Consider the following 7,810-nt stretch of genomic DNA (forward strand, 5'->3'; position numbering starts at 1 on the left):
CGACGTCGTCGTACTTGACTGCTTCCCACATCTATCGTGCCTGCAGCTTGACCTTCATGACCGAGCTACAGTCAGCGTAGTTTGTCTTCGTAAGCAACGGCCATGATGTGCCGCCACCTAACTCCTTGAAGACTATCTGGACGACGGGGGATCTACCCCGCCGCTAGGGATGACGTCGATGCCACTTCGGTGAGGGAGACACCCGCCGATGCTACTCCGGGGGTGGAGAGGCTCGCCAACAACGCTCCAAGGGTGGAGAGACACGCCGACACCGCTCCGAGGAGGGAAAGACCCGCCGATGCTACTTCGGGGGTGGAGAGACCTGCTGACGCAGCTTCGGGGATGGAGAGACATGTCGACGCCTCTCCAACTCCAGGACGCTATCGTCGTTGTCAGCGCCCGCGCCGAGGTCGTCGTCAGTGGCCTCCGCCTCGCGTAGCACGGCCATGGCCTCAGACACAACCCGCTGGGCCTCCGCAACACGAGCCCCACGCGCCTCCGCTGCGCGTGCTGGTCCTCGCGCTACCGGGTTGCTGCAGCCTCCGTAGCTGCCCGCTCAACCTCCTCCTCGGCCTCAAGAGCCTCATGCTCTGCCCGCACCACGCGCTGCAGCAGCTCAGCCCCCACGCGCGCTGCTTCCGCAGCATCCGCCGCAGCCTCTAGCGTCGCTGCATCCTCAGCGCGCTGGCGCCTCGTGCTCGACAAGACGGAGCCGTAGTTGGAGTGGTGGCTCGATGCAGGGGAAGCCATGGTCGGAGAGGAGTCACTGGGGACGAGCTGCTGCTAAAAGGAATCGCAGCGCCAAGTTCCTGCTCTCGTGTGTGCCTCTGCACATGCCCGAGCTCCTACTCCCGCGCGCCGCCTGGGACCGCCCCGAGTACCGCGCGCTTGGCCTGCTGTAGGCTCGCGCCGCCGCGCCCTCGTGCACGTTCCACGCCCGCGAGCGCCTCGGCACCTGGACCCGCCTCCACGCCTGGATCTCCTCTGTCTCCTGTGAAGGACCCACGCCGCTGCGACTGGTCCTCGCCGCAAGCCCGCACTGCGCCCTGCGTGCCGCTGCTGCCCGCGCTGCCGGCAGCCGCACCTCCCGCGCCATATTGCCGCGCTGCAGCTGCCGCGTCAGTGACGTATGCGCTGCCACCGGCACTTGCCGCACGGGGAAAGGGAAAGGGAGGAGGGCGCGACACCGGGTGGGGCGCCGCCGAGCCAGAGGGGGAGAGGAAGAGAGGGTGCCATTATGTTATTTGTTTCATAGGAAGATTCCAAAAGCGCATTGATGCCGAGAGAATCTTCGGAACCGGTGGAAAGGCTATTTTGATTGAAGGCTAGACAAATAACATGACTGAGCTTAGAAACAAGGGCTGCTGGACAAAGTATTCACAGGGACCCCGTCGACTTCTAAGCGAGTAAATCCTTGGATTCTCTTATCATACTAGTAAGTAAGAGTATTTTGAGCTATGAAAAGCCTAGCTAAGAAACGCCATAGCGTAATCAAACGTTATAAGCTTATTCTCGCCCCGCATCGCCCTCCGGGGGTAGTTACACCAGTGGAACCAACTCACAAAGCAGCATCTCAACATCGATCAACCCGGCTTTGATTTCTATTCTAACTAGAGTAAAGCGTCCTCGATTCTCTACCGCAGTCTTCTTCCACCGCTTGTAATGGACCCGAGCGCCCGCCCAAGCTCCCATTATCTTTCAACGTGACCAATAAGCCCAGATCGATTTAACCTCTGATCAAAAAGATAGACCTTGGTTCTATTTCAGACCGGTAAAAAAGAGCCCTTTGATCTCTAGCCGTGTCTTGTCTTGCACATACTCGGCTCGGGGATGAAAAGGTTGCTTCACCAGCTCCTAGGGCTTTTAGTGAGGCTCCCCTACCCAGGCTCCTAACCTGAGGTCTGACAATTCATTGTTAATGATGCTTAAATAGTTGTGCCCTAAGGCTACCGGGTTAATGATCTGAAGAGTTGTTTTCTAGTCCAGGTTGAGGAGCACATCCCCGGTAGAAAAGGAAGAAGGAAATGTAGCGCGGGGTCAAAGTTAGGAACCTGACACTCAAAGGGCTATAGTGTTCAGACCAAAAATGTCTGCATCTCGCATTAAACTAAGTCATAAAATTCACGAAAAAATGGAGACATTTTCAAAAATAAATGAATGGATTTTGTAGAAAAGTACTTTCTCGGATTCGAACCGGTAACTTCCGTCTAGCGCAGTCGAAGGAATTGAATTTCTCGTGAACTTCTGCCGGTTGAATCAAATGTGTTTGTTCAGCTTATAGTACGCCTTCCTTCTTCTTTACTGAACCTATGGACTTCTTCCACTTAGCAGCTTCCGCACGCAGCTGTCCAAATAGCCGCTGCCATTACAGCTTATGCACGAATCCATATGCACCCATATAATATATAAGTAGAGAGGATTGCTACAATACTGATACAGACTCTGTGGTGATGGGTAACGAGAAGGCTATAGATATATATATTGGCACTTCCCCTACTAAAAAGTACGGCAGGAAACCATTCTTTTCTTTTGATACGTCCACTTTTTTATAGCTATGTGCCGCGGGGCGCAAACGGGATGGGGTAGAGGCGGCAGCGGGGTAGGAGCAGGGGCAACGACGGCTGAGGGGAGCACAAGGGAGAGAAGAGAGAAAACCTTAGGCTCTTGATACCAATTGTTGGCCCAAATGGATCTGCTTTCATTCACCAAAGCCCAAAGAGCAGTCTTGATACATATAGAGACTCCAAGACAGCTACTAGACTCTTAAGACGCCTTAATAGACTCTTAAACCTAAGCAGCCACAGGAGACTAGAAAATCCTCCATGTGATCCCACCGATGGTCGAGATCACCCGAGGGGATATACCTAAGTTTATCTATACCTATTTCTAAAGCGAGAAAGATTCCCACCTAAAATTTTGATTTGGTCCATTTTGTGTCATTGATATGTGGACCTTAGTCCATCCCATATGCAAGTCGAATAAACCCTCTCTCCAGGACTTGATAACTTAGATCCTTTTTTTCTTTTCCTTTTCACGCACATCCCTCTTCGTGGTTTCTACCCGTGCACTCCATGCTTGTCCTTCTTTGCCTAGAGCTTGAACTCCGTCCACAACCCCCAATCTGCCTCATCCTCAAATATGGCATGTCTCCACAAAATGGGATCAATTCAAACCCCAAACTTGTATAGCTTTCGGAATTATAGGACAATAAAGGGAAGGGATCATAGATCAGGTAGTGAACCACCACCAGCACCGATAGGTCGACAGACCTGAGGCCGCGAGGGCCGATGAGAAGGGTGGAGCGAACGACATACCTTGTGACGAGGATTGGGCGCCATCAACAATTCTCGGTTAGCTCTTCTTTCACAAAACGTAAATCCTTCACCATTGTCAAGATCCGTAGGACTGCATCTCCTCGCGCATCGCAGACGGTGTTCGCACCGGGTTGGAAGGCTGTGTCAGATTTGCTGGTCAACGCACGTTAGGGTGAGGAAGTTTGCACCACTAGCTCTTTTTTTTAGTGGAAAGGAGCTTTCCATTTACGAAGGGACGCGGCGCGATCTGGCCACGAGGTCCTCAACAAAACTCAGAGTGTTCTCCCATCGGAAACCAATTCCTTGAGCACACTTACAACCAATTGCCGCTAGGGCGTGAGCAACCTTATTACAAGACCAGTTTGCGCCACTAGCTGGCAATACAATCCTCTGCTTCTCTCTATTCATCAGTGCCGGTGAGTCCAGAAAAGATGCAGCGCTTCCACGCGTTGGCCGTCGAGCGACGAAGGGAGCCACGAGTGGAAGAAGCTGCTCCAAGCCGGGAGCACGACACCCACCATGCATATGGGTCCTGTGGCTTTGTAGGCCCAATAATGTCTAGATTGCAAGAGCCCATACAGGCTAGTTTTTGGCAGCCCATTGTTTCGTTACTTCTTTTTGTTGTGGGTATTCATATTAGCTCTATTAACTTACCTAAAGCTTAATGACAGATTTGTTTTAATTTTTCTATTGCACATCTAAATAATGTGAAATATATAGGAGACTTGGGATCATCATCCTGTGCGTTTTGCTTTCTGGAACATTGAAGGTCTGACCAGTGTTGTCCAAGGCATGCATGGATGAAGTCATGAAACCGGGGCTTAACTCTTATAAAAAAAGCTGGGACTTAACAACCTCCTCGCCAGACCTGACACGTTTCTGGGCTCTAGCTCGTGCAAGAGAGGGCAGGCGGTAAACAACCAAATCTAATGTGAAGATCTCTTTTAATTTCCCCGCTGCAACTCACTATTTCATGCTTAGTCTAACACTCCGACTTTTCTCATCCGTATCAAGAATTCACAATCAGACCGTAGATATAGCTTGAAATCGGACTACAATTGATTATACACTCCAGTATTCTAAAATATTTAAACTAAGCAATATAATTCTATATTAACCGTAGCAACGCACATGCACTATGCTAATCTAGATACATGGACGCACATGTGTGAGACTTATCTAACACATTTTAGTGATTCAGTAATTCCAAGGATTTGGATTAAGTTGTCCTTTTCATTCAGTAATTTCAACTACTTGGCTTCCTTAGTCCTGCAGATGCGGTTCGGTAGTTTCATATGCAAAATTTTGTCTATAGAAAACCAACATATGGATTCAATTTTATGCATGAATGCTTTGGTAGTGCATCTAAACATTCAGCAGTAGTTCAGTATCCATGCTACATTTTAGTAGTATATCCTTTTTGGTCAGTAGTACATTTTTTTCAATGATTTTGGCAGTTCTGCAGTTCAAATTTACTCTTAGTAGTTCCAAGGTATGATTCGTAGTTTGGTCCATTGAGTTTAGTGTTTCATACTTTATCTTTTGGAAATATCAGAAGTTTTGACTCGATAGTTTCACTAGTGCCTTTCTCCGATCTATATTTTGTTCCAATAAGCATGCCATCTGACGCAAAGTTTTCTGTCACCCTGAGACAACCATGAGTGGACAGTAAAGATTGTGTTGGGAGGCAGTCAAGGAGATATCTGAGGATTCCCGTCCCGATAAATTGCAAACATTAATAATGAAACAAACAATTGGAAGAAACAGTGACAGTGTACAATCGCATTCATCAATGTCAATACTTTTAAAGTATCATGATTGTGTAATTAAGGCTAAACTAACATGAATTTCAAGCTCAAGCTGGAGTGATCATATCATATATAGGATAATGAGCGATTCATGTACCTCCCTAGCTTATTTGTGGTGAAGCACGACCAAGATCAACCCAGATGTACTGCATCGGATTCTTGCAGCAAAAGATTTCCTTGTTGACTCAACCCGAGAGGTGAGAGTCCAACAGAGAAGTAACAATGTTGTGATCTGCAAAGATATGGTCACAACCGAACCGACGAGCATCAATCAGTAAAGCAAAGAAACCATCCTCTCAGAGTTAGGCAGCACGAAACTAGGTAACAATCTATCGTGGAGGGAAAAAATCTAAAGACAGCATGCAGCAGTGCAAATCTCAGCAGCAAAGTTACCAGGTCTTAGATTGTATATCCTTCCTGGCGACAGGACACAGAACAGTAAACAGATAACATAAAACATAGTTAATCAGAGGTAATTACCAGTCAGAATAATCTGTAGAACCGTAGACCGGAGAATCACCCGATTCAACCCACAAACCTTCACCCCCAGATTTGTAGAGTATCAACACGGCGTGAATGTAGGCCCCAAACCTCATGCAACCAATCCAGAGTCCAGATTTGATTTGTATTTCAGAAACTCTCAAGACTCCTTCAGAAGTAAGATGAGATTTCAATTTCCAAACTCTTGTGCTTCTATTCAGATTTGGCATCGCGGTTGAAAAGCACCACGCGAATAGATGAATCGGATCGCGACCTTCCTTGAAAAAACAACAAAAAATCCGGGAGAAGAATTTACGGCTGACTGCCTGAGCCAGGCATTTCATCGACCACCTCACGTACGCACCTGACCTCTGCGCAAGCGCACGCTGCCGAGCCGGCAGCCGCCGCCGCCGCCCCTACCCCACGTCGACCCCGCATCCGCCTCCCCTGACCCGCGCGCGCGGGCTCGGCGCCGCCGCCGTCAATCGTCATGGCATACAACCAAGTGCCGGGCCGCGCGGCGGCCCTGTGCTGCCGGCTGGCGCTCGACGCGCAAGGAGTGCCGGTGTCCGGAGGCGGTCCGCTGCGCTCCCAACTGTAGCACAAGCACCATCAGGAGGCGGTAAGTCTTGTAGTTTCAGATATCTTGTTCTTCTCCAAACTAAAATTCTTTAGACTTTTACATGTAGTAAATGCATTCGTGCATCTCTACCAAAGTTTAAAACAATATGTTTCGAGGGGCCTTGCTTCTTACGATTCTCAAATGCAGCAGCGGCACCGCCGATGATTTTGGTTTTTTTTCTTTTGAGTGGGGACCGCAGATGATTTTGGTGTGCCCGTTGCGCTGTGGATCTGCATTAGATGGCCCGTCGACAGACTTGTGGCCCAGCCCAAATACCCAATGGATCGATCAAACTTGACTGAGATGAGGAAGAAGAAGGGCCTGATTGGCAGGATTTCGGTACCTCCAAAATCAGCTTCAGTTCTGTCTTTTCTGGTGGAGCGGCTTCTCTAATAGAGTTGGGGCTATTTTCAAAAACATTTGGCAAAACGGTGAGTTAGTAAAATGCCTAAATTACCCTTCCTTATATTTTATTTTTTTCCTTCTTATTTTTCCCTCTCTTTTTGTCTCTCCCATTTTCTTTTTTTCTCCTCTCCTCCTTATCCATTCAGACCATTCTCCTCCCCTCCAGCTTTCTCTCCTCCTCTCCTCCTTCTCCACGCCGTCAGACACTTCGGCCCCCGCCGCCGTGAGCTCCCTCGACCGCCGACCCTCTCCACTGCGCCGTCGGCCACCTCAGGTCCCACCTCGGCCGCGAGCTCCCTCCACCGTCGCCTTTCTCCATGCCATTGTCCGCCTCGGGGGCCCCGCCGCTGCCAGGTCCCTCTGCCGCCAGCCGCCCCCCCTCCCGCCGCGAGCTCCCTCTGCTGCAGCCCGCGTCGGGGGGCCCAACCTCCGCGAGCTCCCTTCGCCGCCGTCCTCCTCCTCCCCGCTGGGCCACGTGAAGCAGGATGCTTGGCGGTGGTGCGGCGCGCCACCATGACTGCCTGCGCTAGCTGGGGGGCGCAATCTGTGACGGAGGGGGCGGAGCCGCTTGGAGCCATGAAAACGTGGCTCCACCTTTCGTATGGAAGCCGCAACCGGCTCCAGTGCTGGCTTTTCATCTGGAGCTGCAGCAAAAACGTGTGTTTGGTAGAGCACCGGTTGGAGCCGCTCATGGAGCCCTACCAAACAGGGCCGAAGTCGTCTTCATCGAACTCTCTCCTCCATCCTTCCCAACGTCCATTTTTTTTCCATAAAACAACAAAACACAAGGAAAGAAACTCGAGGCACACGCACCGGTGATCATTGTGAACGAGCCAACACTACTACAGAATAGGTCTTTTTTCCAGGCCATTTGTCCCGGCAGCCTTTGGGCCCGGGACAATAGGTGGCTTTTGTCCCGGGTCCAACGGCTAGCCGGGCCAGCGGGGGGACAGGGGCCTTTTGTCCTGGTTGGAGGCACCAACCGGGACAACCGAGTACAATTGATTTATTTAAAATGCAGATGGACCGGCAATGGATGTACAATGCTGACCGACGTTCGAAAGAATTCATTTACAACAATAACAAGGATTATTTTTTTGTCTGTGGCTGAGGCAAACAAGCAGAATGCTGACCTGCATTATTTTTTGTCTGTGGCTGAGGCAAACAAGCAGAATGATTTT

General features: G+C 50.2%; 1 long non-coding RNA gene across 1 annotated transcript; it reads right to left on the reverse strand.

The window, feature by feature from the left end:
• Positions 1-5,068: 5,068 nt before the first annotated feature.
• Positions 5,069-6,353, reverse strand: LOC120679615. The gene is made up of 2 exons (XR_005677268.1): positions 5,603-6,353; positions 5,069-5,354 (listed from the first exon to the last, which is right to left on the reverse strand). It is a non-coding gene; the product is annotated as an uncharacterized LOC120679615 (long non-coding RNA).
• Positions 6,354-7,810: the final 1,457 nt, after the last annotated feature.

The sequence above is a fragment of the Panicum virgatum genome, chromosome 6N (genome assembly GCF_016808335.1).
Source record: "Panicum virgatum strain AP13 chromosome 6N, P.virgatum_v5, whole genome shotgun sequence".
NCBI classification, from domain to species: domain Eukaryota; kingdom Viridiplantae; phylum Streptophyta; class Magnoliopsida; order Poales; family Poaceae; genus Panicum; species Panicum virgatum.